This window comes from Danio aesculapii, chromosome 24, assembly GCF_903798145.1.
Source record: "Danio aesculapii chromosome 24, fDanAes4.1, whole genome shotgun sequence".
Taxonomy (NCBI): domain Eukaryota; kingdom Metazoa; phylum Chordata; class Actinopteri; order Cypriniformes; family Danionidae; genus Danio; species Danio aesculapii.
This window is the reverse complement of record NC_079458.1, coordinates 25,373,324-25,385,277: the sequence shown is the minus strand read 5'-3', so window position 1 is coordinate 25,385,277 and position 11,954 is coordinate 25,373,324. Positions and strand designations below refer to the sequence as shown.

The following is an 11,954-nucleotide window of genomic DNA, read 5'->3' as shown; positions in this document are numbered from 1 at the left end:
ATCTCTAGGAAAAATTTGGGATTAAATGGGTTTAAGAGCATGGACATTTAAAGTGACAAGTGGCCACAGTTCAGCACACATTTATAATAAACAGAATGATATGGTCTGCTCATGTAGACACTAATGTAGTTACCATTATACTGTTTACAGTGTGAACTGATATTAATTATGTCACAGTTAGCTATAACAAAAATGACACAAAGAAACAATATTGATGGAACTATTATATTTCTTCTGAAAATGATTGAAATGTTGACAGCCAATCAGAATCCATCCTGATTTAACCAAGTTCAGCATTTAAAGCAACAGGTGTACACACTTCAACTTACATTTATAATTAACAACATCATCTGCTTGTGTGAACTATTATGCAATTATTGTTAGTTGTTCTTGTTGTGACTGGATCCTGATTTTTTTGACACTTAGCAATAACAAAAATTACACAAAGGAATGATGTACATGAAATCAGGTTCACGACTATTTTTCTTCAACTGATAAATGATTAAAATATTGACAGCCAATCAGAATCCATCCTGCTAACAAAAACATAATAATAATAATAAAATTAAAAACTAAAATTTTTAGATGGAAACCTGGCTACTGACAGCCAAAGAGAATCAAACCAACTTCAAAGTCCTTGAGAATAAAGTAGCCTTAGTAGGCTACATTTAATAACTGTCACGATCACCAGCGATCATACTTCCAAGATCACTGGGTCTTACACACTAACACATGGACTACAAATTCACCATTCAGGGACTACATTTTCATACATGCACTCCGTTTCACAAACACACATGCTTCCTCATTTTGACTGATTACACTTGCACCACCTGAGGATTGTCAAAGACTGATTACACACACTATTTAAGCAGCACACACACTCACTTCCTTTGCCGAGTCTTGTTTTCTGTTACAGTGACAATTCAACGTGTTTCCTAGTCTTGTCTGCCCGTGTATTTACCTCACCTTGTTTATCCAGTTCTCCCTGTCTTCAGCCTGCCTTCCGACCTCTCGCCTGTTATAGTGACTACGATTCTGGATTGCCTTTATACATCTGTTTGCACCTGTGTTGACCATTGCTTACCTGACTATCCAATAAACCTGCACATGGATCCTCACTTCAGTTGTCTCTGTCACTCCCCGTGTTACAGAAGACTCGGCCAAACATGGATCTAGCGGGTATTAAAATCATGCGTCTTCGTCAGGAAACCCGGTCTATAGAGGAGTATGTGGAGGACTTCATTGAGCTATCACATTTAACATCGATGAGTGAGGTATGTCTCATGATATTTTTTCATGGTGGGCTATCTGAGCCACTATACTCTAAGATGCCATTAAATGATCCTCACTGTACTATTATGAACTATATCGAACTGGCACTACAAATGAGTGGGTCCCCCTTCACCATAGGCGAAGTAGAGGACAATCCTAAATTTTTTTTTGGGGGGGGGGCAGTGTACAGCAAGACCAGATGACAACAGGGCTTGCTGTACACCCCACTGAAACATTAATGCTGGCATCACCATCACTCCTGTATCCTGATCATCAGTTACCTAGCAAAATGGCAGCATCCAGTCCTCCATCTCACAAGATGGTCGCATCCAGTCTGTCAGTTCACAGAATGGCTACCTCCAGTCATCCAGCTCACAAGATGGCCGCCTCCAGCTCACAATATGGTAAGCGCCAGTCTGTCACCAGTTCAGAAGATAGTTTCTTGTTCCGAGTCTGCTCCTGCCATAGTTCCTGTTACAGTTCCTGAAACACCATCACCTGAGCCACCAGAATGGCCACCGCCACCGGAGCTGCCAGAACTGCTACCACCTCCAGAGCTGCCAGATCCTCAGTCACTTCCAGAGCAGCCAGAACCTCAGCCGCTGCCAGAACCTCAGCCGCTGCCAGAACCTCAGCCGCTGCCAGAACCTCAGCCGCTGCCAGATCCTCAGCCGCTGCCAGATCCTCAGTCAACGCCAGAGCTGCCAGAGCCACTGTCGCCAGTGCCATTCCTGCCAGAGCTGCCACCGCCACCAGTACTCCCAAAGCTGCCAGAGCTGCTGCCAGAGCCACTGCCGACAGAGCTGCCACAGCTCCACGCCCCAGGCCCTCCACAGCTCCACGCCCTCCACAACTCCATGCCCCAGGTACACCTCCGCTGCATGGTGCTGGCCCTCCATCCCTGCTCTGCCTCCGCTCCATCTCCCGCCTGAACAGTATTAGGAGTGTCTGGAAGCCACTCCTTAAAGGGGGGGCTCTGTCACGATCACCAGCGATCATACTTCCATGATCGCTGGATCTTACACACTAACACATATGGACTACAAATCCGCCATTTCAAGGGACCACATTTTCATACATCCACTCAGTTTCACAAACATACATGCTTCACACACTTAAGCAGCTCACACACACTCACTTCCTTTGCCAAGTCTTGTTTTCTGTTACAGTGACAATTCAACGCATTTCCAAATCATGTCTGCCCGTGTATTTACCTCCATGTTTATCCCGTCATCTGTTTGCACCTGTGTTGACCATTGCTTACCTGACTACCCAATAAACCCGCACGTGGATCCTCACTTCAGTTGTCTCTGTCACTCCCCGTGTTACAATAACGATGAAAATATCAAAAGCCGAAAATTTGTTCTGTTTTAAAGGATGTAAATATACATCCTTTTCTGTCATACAGACCTGCAACATTTTCCAAAAAAAAGTTGGGACAGGAGCAATTTAGGGGTAGTAATTAGGTAAATTGGTTAATGGTGTGATTTGAAACAGGAGATGTCAATAGGTGATTGTCATTATGATTTGGTTTAGTCCTTTAGGAGCAGAGATTACCAGTTTGCCAACAAAATAAATGAAAAAAAATATTGAAATGTTTAAACTATTTACCTCAAAGAAAGATAGGAAGACATTTAAATGCATAACATAATTAAAAGATTCAAGGAATCTGGAGGAATTTCAGTGAATAAAGAACGAGGGGCCAAGCCTAAGCTGAACAACCATGATCTCAAGATCCCTCAGGCGGCACTGCATCAAGAATCATCATTCATCAATAAGCCATATCACCACATGGGCTCAGGACTACTTTGTCAAGCCATTGTCAAGAACCACAATATGTAGGTACATCCACAAATGCCAGTTAAAACTGCACTCTGCCAAAAGGAAGCCCTATGTTAACAGCGTCTAAAAGTGCCATCAACTTCTCTGGGGTCTGAGGTATCTGGGATGGACCATAACACAGTGGAAACTTTTACTGTGGTCAGATGAATCCGTATTTTCAGGTATTTTTTGAGAGAAATGGACGTCATGGGCTCCAGACCAAAAAAGAAAAGGATCATCCTGTTACCAGCAACAAGTTCAAAAGCCAGGGTCTATCATGGTGGTTGTGTCAGTGTCCTTGGAAAAGGTAACTTGCACTTCTGTGTGATGGCACCATAAATGCTGAAAAGTGCATAGAGATTTTGGACCACAATATGCTGCCTTCTTTTCCAGGGACACCCATGCATATTTCAACAAGACAATATCAAGTACAAAGTCCACTACAAAGTCTTGACTGCAGAGGATGAGGATAAAGGTACTTGACTGACATATCTGCAGTCCTGACCTGTCTCCAATAGAGAATGGGTGGTGCATTTTGAATTGCAAAATGCAACAACGAAGACTCCATACTGTTGCCCACCTTAACTTGTTTGCAGGAGGAAAGGGAAAAAAATTACACCTGAAACACTTCATCACTTGGTGTCTTCAGTCCCTAAACGTCTTTTAAGTGTTAGTAAAAAGGAATGGGAACATTACAAAGTGGTAAATGCTTTACTGTTTCAACTTTTTTTAAATGTGTTGCAAGAACCAAAATTGAATACGAGATTAGTTTGAAAAAATAAATAAATTAATTAATTAAAAAAAAAATCATGAGGAACTCATGAAATAATGTTTGTTTCATTTCTGCAATGAAGTACTTTAAGTAAATTTAGAAATCACTACTTTCTCTTTTTATTTGCATTTTCCAGCTACTGTCCCAACTTTTTCTGATTTAGGGTTGTATTAAATTCCTGTAAGTAAAGGTGTATTTGTTATTCATGTATTTCAACCTTCAATAACTTTCAACTGTAAATGATGTCATTTCCTTGTCTATTTTCTTAATTTCAGCCATTTTTAGTTAATGAGAGACTTAACATAGACTAATTATAGGTAGAGCTATCCCAAATCGATTTATTATTTTTTTTTTTAATTATAGCTTAAAGTGTAAAGTGTGACCTCTACTGAGTATCTTAAGCTATAAAAAATACATAAACAGGAGTTGAACTTTTCAGGTTGATCAAAACGAATTGAGCGTTGTAAATTCAAATGATGTTTTTGTTGTTCTTCGAGAAAGCTGTGTTGTAGAAACTAACGCCCCCGTCATTATCCTCAATGAAGCTGTCCAAGCTCCATCTAGTGCAGACTGCTGCTCGTGTTGCGTCGCGTCGCTCAGTCAGTCTCTCAGTACAGAGACGCGGGGGCGCTGTTGACGCTGACGGCGCGCTTCATTCTGTCGCTCTCTGACCGGAGCGCTTCACACAAACTGCCCAGTGAGTTGGACGCACTCAGCGGCTCGGCTGCACCTCGTTCACCGCTCTCACTGCCGTCCGGGAAAGTAGTGGAAGTCACTGGCTCTTATTTGCGTACGCGCTCACACGGACTATTACCACCGTTGCGGACTCTAGAGATATTGGGATTATTACACGTCACATATTTCACAGAGCTCACTGACTCTTTGCGGCTTCTCACCTACATGCACAGGAGAAATATTGAGGCACTTCATTTGGTAAGTCGCACATTATGCTTTGTTTTAAAATACGCGCGTTATTTTTTCAATAATGTTATTGTTTGGTAGATGCAAACACAGTTTCTGACTATCTCTTTTATCGCATTAATGTATAAGAACAAGTGTAGCTTATGTTTAGGTTATAATAAAAACAGCCCATTTGGTGTGCAGTTACTAAAATAATCGAAACATTCCAACTTCTTTAAGCCTGCCCGTTTTTTTTTTAACATGTCACTTTTTCCTCATTAACACAGCCGAAGTCATTTTTAGCACAGCGTATATAAGATTTCGTGTCTGTTTTGAAGAACTTTTGCTCAATATTTGATATTTACCGCTTGGTGGTGCTGCCTCAGAGTGTTTTACAGTCCGACTGGGATGAAGCTTTTGACAGTTATAAAACAGTCAACGTCTTAATACCGTTTCTTGCATCACTTCACACTCTGATTTTGTGCAGAGACAGAATATAACGACACTTTACTATTAGTCTACACGTGGTCAGTGATGAAATAGTCAAATTTCTCCCTTAAATCCAACATTTTTAAATATAAAAAGGATTAAAATAATGTATTTAATGAATTTATTTTTTCTTATTTTAATGTGGCTGAATCAATGCTCAAATGACGTTTCTATAAATAGTATGCATGCATAAACATAGCTTGAAAACATTAATATTATGAACATTAAGCATTATAAATACAGACTAGTGAATTAATGTGCTCAAACCAGTAATAAACAGCCATTTTGCTTGAAATGCTATTAAGCAATGTGTTCATTATATGTTCCCTAATCTATGTACAGTGTTACCAGTAATATGATCAAATACAGCTTTAATGGTGTATTAGTAAATGATTAAATTAACATTAGCCAAACTAATCAATTCTTTAGAAGCATTTTTCATTGTTAATTTATGTTATCTGAAATTAACTAATATTGGTTGTTGCAGCTTCTTTTGTGGGTAATTTCTTAGCCAAATTTAATCTGCAGCGCATAGTGATTTTTAATTAAATACATATCCACATCATGTAGATCATTTAAAAACAGTTTGAAATGTAATCACTTAGTCACTACAAAAGAAAAGCATATTTCAGCTAATTATGTAGATAATTAAATGGCCGCATTAAAAAAAGAAAGAATTAGTAGAAACTCATACCATATATGATCTTAGTATAGTAGCATATCTGTTTGCAATTTTTCAAGATAAATATAGTAGTTCTGAATGCATGTAGTCAATTAAACTGTATAGCGTGATCTGTGTTATATACATAGTTTAACAGAAGCATTCTCATTTGCTGTTTTGTTTTTGTTGTGATCAGTTGATTACTTCACTTTGCTGAAATATATTGTCATACAGTATGTGGTTTCATAAAGAACCTTTAATCACCTTTCCATTTAACCCAAGCTTCTTTATCGTGAAAAAAAAAACGTTTTTTTTGGGGTATTTTTAAAGTGTTCTTTGAAATGTCAGTGTGCCCACACTTGTTGTTCAGTTCTCTTGGTTCATTTAGTCTGGATCAAAAAAACTAAAATTACATTGCAACTATTTTGAGAAAAGACTGAGTTGCTTGAGAATTTGATCAGTTTTGGGGTCACATCTTGTGGTTTGTTTAGTCTTTTCTGTGATGCCATTTGGAAGTGGACTGAGTCTCATCTTTCCAGTGCCATTGGTCAGCTTGTTTGGGTTGCACCAAGGTATAGATGGTAATGTACACACTTATTCAATGAACCACATATATAGAGAAATCACACGGTTACCGTTTGGTTATAGATTAAATCGCTAATGTGAACACATTTTGTTCGTCTAAGAACAATTGGCTAACAGGATCTATGAGGATCCCAACCTGCTCCGAAACCCCCTTTTTGAAATGTTTAAGACAAATTAAGACATTGCCAAAATGACAAAGACTCTTGTGGGTTTATATTAATGACTGACAGGTATTAATGACAGCTACGTTTGATTGTCTCCTTATATTTAAAGAACAATCAGTCATGAAATGCATTTGTTCCACTTTATTTGATATTAACAGTCATGCTGAACAGTCATGACTGATTAAGTAATTAAAATTTTTTATGGGCATCTGTGAAATCTATGGAAACTTTCCATTCCACAGAAAGATCATAATGTTGGAAAAAGGTTCTTTACATGTTTTAAATGTTCTTTACACTATGAACTTATGAAGAAATTGTTCTTTTAAGAACTTTTCAGTATTCTTTGTTAATAATAACTCCAGTTTTAATTAGTAATGTGCAATGAAAAGCTTATTTCAATTTAAGAAAAAGACTTTTATGACTGCTTTTGTTGTCCACGGTCACAAATGGTTCTTCTATATTTGTCATTGGTGTGAACCTTTATTTCTAATAGTGCTTAGGACGATTGAAGGCATTTTCAAAAGGCCAAAGACTCATTGTGTGTTTTTATTAATGACAGGCAGTTATTAAAATGGCTGGTATTTTGATTGTCTCCTAATATATATATATATATATATATATATATATATATATATATATATATATATATATATATATATATATATATAAACATTTCCAACTTCCCAGCTGGACCATAACTGATCAAGTTCATTAACTTCAGCACTGGTCATTTATACTGCATAAATTTTCTGTATTAGATTTTTTTTACAGCAGTGTACTCTTTACAGTGTGTATCACCACGCTTCCGTTATCAGCAAACATATCTCATTTCATTTAATAGAAAGTATATCAGGTCACTAGCCATAATAGCATCAAATCTGGACATTCGCTCAGTCATGCGTAAGTTGCCAATGTGATCTCTCTCTCTTTTTAATCACTCACTGTATGAAATCTGGAAATGGATTTGACCATTTGAAGTAGTTTGGGAAGCATATGCGTTTGCTTAATGACTCTGAACACGTTTGGCATTCCTGAAATCAGCCTTTCCTGCTCCATTGATCTCCACCATTATGTATTTTACTCGATCTGAATATATGATGACATTCCAGCTCTGGAAAACATCCAGGTTTCCTTCAGTTTGTCTTTACTTGCTTAAATATGGTTGCACTTCAGCATAGGATACTCCAAGCATAAGCTCTATATAGTGATTGTGTATAGTGTATAACCACCAGCAGGCTTCTGGAAAAACATGACCCTGGTCCAGATGCTTAAATTACTTTTAGATCATGGCAGTGCAAGTCGTTTGAGTTCATTCGCCTGCAAAGACATGGTCGTTGAGGTCCTGTAGGACAAAGCGGCTTGGGAATGTAAAGAAAAAAACGCTGAATTCTGGAAGAGTATTATGAGATACCTTTGGGCAATGAGAGGGGTTCGAATTACAGCACAGATTCAACACTGAATCTCAGTGGACGTGTAAAAACAAAAAAAAAGAGAAAGCCTCTGGGTCATTGATTTTTTTTCTTCTTCCCTAAACCCTATACTCTTTAACACTGTTATTGTCCTAAAGCGATAATTAAGTCAACATGAGTTCATAGAGTTTATGGTTCTCATCTGTACTTATCATAGATGTCAGCTATTGTGTCGTACAGGGAAGGTGTTTTTACTCCAGATTTGCTCTTGGGAGTTTAGTAATGTGAAGACTACTGCCTTCATTCCAGTAAATAAGGTTCTATATTAGCATATGGGGTTTTGTGACGAAATATTCTATTATTGTTTATGGAGAAAATTGATTCTATAGATTTTTAAAGTGTTCTTCACACTTCACAATATCCCCAGATTTCCACTGTATGCATGTGTGGCTCCAACATGGCCACCAATGGCTGACCAATCTAGTCACTGCTCGTGTTTACACCAGGCACATTTCATAAGTGTCCCAGAATCGGCTTTTTGTGATGGTTTGCTAAAGATAGGTGTCTGTTCTATTTTTGACAGATGCCGCTTGCAGGCTTCACAGGTAAACTACAAATTCAACTCAAAATAAACATAGGATGCATAATAAAATAGATAATATTCAATATGAAGTTAAGGATGTCTTTTATATGACTAAAACACAGGACAAAACAAAACGCAACCTCGTCGGTGCTGTGATTTGCAACGTGTCCAGTTTAAATGTCAATTTAGGACTCTTTACTGAATTGTTCTTCAAAGAACCACACATGCTCCTCCTTTTGACCGTATCCTTTCATGTAAGAGCAGGCACAGCCATTAGAACCTAATTGTCATTTACTTCCATAGATTTTAAAGTCATAAAAAAGCTGCTGATTATGCGGTTTGAGGTCGCAAACTTTTATTTTCTTGTTATATTAGTTATATTTTTTATGTAAGAAACACTTTTTTTTGTAGTGGAAGTAATTTGACTGCTTATTGAAGTTTGTTATTCCTTGTCATTTCCCTAAAGAAAAGAGCTTACATCTGCATTGAATAAGCTCGATAGCAGAAGACAAATGAAGACATTTGAAAATGCCTGAGACTCTTACGGGTTTATATTAATGATGGGCAGTTATTAATGACTGCTACAGTTGATTGTCTCCTAAAATTTAAAGAACAATCAATCAGCACATGTATTTGTTCCACTTAATTTGTTAACTCCATTCATCACTGTTAGTGTCCTAAAGTGATCATTTAGTCAACATGAGTTCATTGAGTTTGTAGTTCTCACCTGTACTTATATGTCAGGTATTGTGCCATTCACTGAAGGTGTATTTACTTCAAAATGCCCTGCAGAGGCTTTAGTAATATGAAGACTTTATTCTTATTTAGAACCCAAGATATTAGTCTGCCACTGACCCGTATGTTTTTCTAATGCATCAGCTGCTATTGGGAAGTTGTTTGTATGCCGTCAGTAACACCTGCACTACTTGACATCCCAGAGAGCCTGTTGTTCCACTGCCTTTTCACATTCCTATTAACATAATCAGGACTTATTCAAAATGCCAAAGGATTTTAATAGGGCAGTTCAACCAAAATTTATGTAAAACCTTTTACTCAGCCCTTGTGTCCTTCTAAACATGTTTGAGTTTCTTTATTGTGTAAAAGGTGGGACAAAAATCTATCTATCTATCTATCTATCTATCTATCTATCTATCTATCTATCTATCTATCTATCTATCTATCTATCTATCTATCTATCTATCTATCTATCTATCTATCTATCTATCTATCTATCTATCTATCTATCTATCTATCTATCTATCTAGATCTAAACATGCTAACAAAATATATTAAAATAATAATTCTGTTTCGTAAGGATGTGATAAATTGGTCGAAAGTGATAGATAAACTTTTAACGTATTACAAAACATTCCTATTTCAAATAAATGCTGAATTTTGATGATCTTTTATGAAGATGATATTGCTTTCACAAAAAAAATAAGTAGCAAAAATCTTGAAAATAAGACACGTTATTAATAATTGAGCAACCTTAATAATTGATATTAACTGAGCAGCAAATCAGCACATTAGAATTATTTCTGAAAGAGCATGTTATACTGAAGACTGTATATTTAGCTTTTCTGTAACATGAATAAAAATCTTATTAAGAGATGTATTTGCTGTATTTTTATGAAATAATTGCCGCCTTGATGAGTTCTTCTTTAAATAAAAAATACAAACATAGTGTGTGGTTGTAATATAGTACTGTATGTAACGTTCTTTTGCACCCCTTTGATTTTCTTTTTATGTCCCAAAACAGATTCAAATAACCTTCTTTTTGGGCAAGAAAACACATAAACATTTGACAAAACATAAAGGCAAGTAAGTTAAGATGACAGAATGTGACTTCTTGGTGAACTGTGCCTTTAAATCATATAATTCCATTCATCATGGTCTCTCACACACCTTCCATTTTACTGCCATGAACTGAATTGTGACTTTTTTTTTACCCCACTGTTTACTAGCGGTTTGTCCCTTCACTATATTTAGCCTGCCACATCTCCAGCTCTGGTACTGATCACAGAACAGTTTGGCTGAGTTGAGAGGAGAGAACGCAACAATGGCTGCCACTTTATTACCCTTGTAGAGCAAGTCAGACTTGAGGAAACAGCTGGTCTAACGATCAGACGGGTCAATGCTAATGACGCGCTAACTCATTCACTCGGCTAGATGCTAAAGGGTTGCTGTGGTTACTCGCAACTCAACCTTGATGGCAGATCGGACGACAATGGAGAAGCCAGTGCAGCATAAGGCATAATTGTCACCCGTAAAAGTTTATTGACGTCGAAGATTAGATAACAATGTAGGACTAAAACATGAGTTATGATGTCAGGACAGGTTGAGCTGAGGTTGGACTGATGTGGTTGCAGCTCTTTGTAATTATCAAGTCAAGAAACCTTTGTTTATAGAGTTCAGATCATTTCTAATCTACTTCTATTTAATAAACAGGAAAATAACTAAATCAATGATGCAGACTTTTTTAAAACAAAACCATTTTAAGTTCTGCTATAAAGAAGCATACTAATTCAGCTCAAACCAGTTTTATGTTGCATCAACACAATCTTATAGCAATTTGTAACTTTTTGATTCAGTGGCTAATTCATATGAATTAGTACGATCTCATTCATACAATTTAGTATGATTTGCTTATCCCCAATGATGATTGGGTTTATGGGTTAGATTGGATGCCACCCCTCCTTTCTAAAATCATCATTTTCATACGACTGAACTCGTACAAATTCATATGAATTAGCCACGAAACTGACAAAACGTAAAATTCCTCATGAGATCAGGCTGGTTGCATGGGTATATTTTTTGTATTGGTCAAAATTATAGATTTTTTCCCCCTTTTATGGCAAAAATCATTAGAATATTAAGTAAAGATCATGTTTTGTGAATTTCCTCCTGTAAAATATATCAAGACTGATTTTTTGATTAGTAATGTGCATTGCTAAGCACTTTGTTTTTGTAATGTTTTCTATAAGGGGTTGTGTTTGGGCGTATGGGAGTAGAATATAGAGTTTATACAGTACAAAGTTTATTCTGTCTATAGGTCTCCATATAGTCTCATAAGTTTCCATAAAGGTTGATGTATAAGCATATGTGTGTGTGTATATATGCATTATATAATTTTTTTGTTTGTTTGTTTGTTTTAATTTATTTAAAATTTGACAATATTTTAATGTGTTTTTTTGTGACTGATTTAGGTTTTATGGCACCAAAACTTTGAAATAGAATTTTTCCCAGCTGTGACAGCAGGCCTTTTACACAGAGCTACCAACTACCTATGGCGTTA

General features: G+C 36.9%; 1 protein-coding gene across 2 annotated transcripts in view; it reads left to right on the top strand.

The window, feature by feature from the left end:
* The first annotated feature begins 4,446 nt into the window (after positions 1–4,446).
* The window catches only part of sema5a (sema domain, seven thrombospondin repeats (type 1 and type 1-like), transmembrane domain (TM) and short cytoplasmic domain, (semaphorin) 5A), a 298,541-nt gene continuing 291,033 nt past the window's right edge, over positions 4,447–11,954 (top strand). For both annotated transcript variants that reach the window (XM_056451158.1, XM_056451159.1), the window contains exon 1: positions 4,447–4,801. The gene's annotated coding sequence lies outside the window, so the exon portion shown is untranslated. The remainder of the gene's footprint in view (positions 4,802–11,954) is intronic.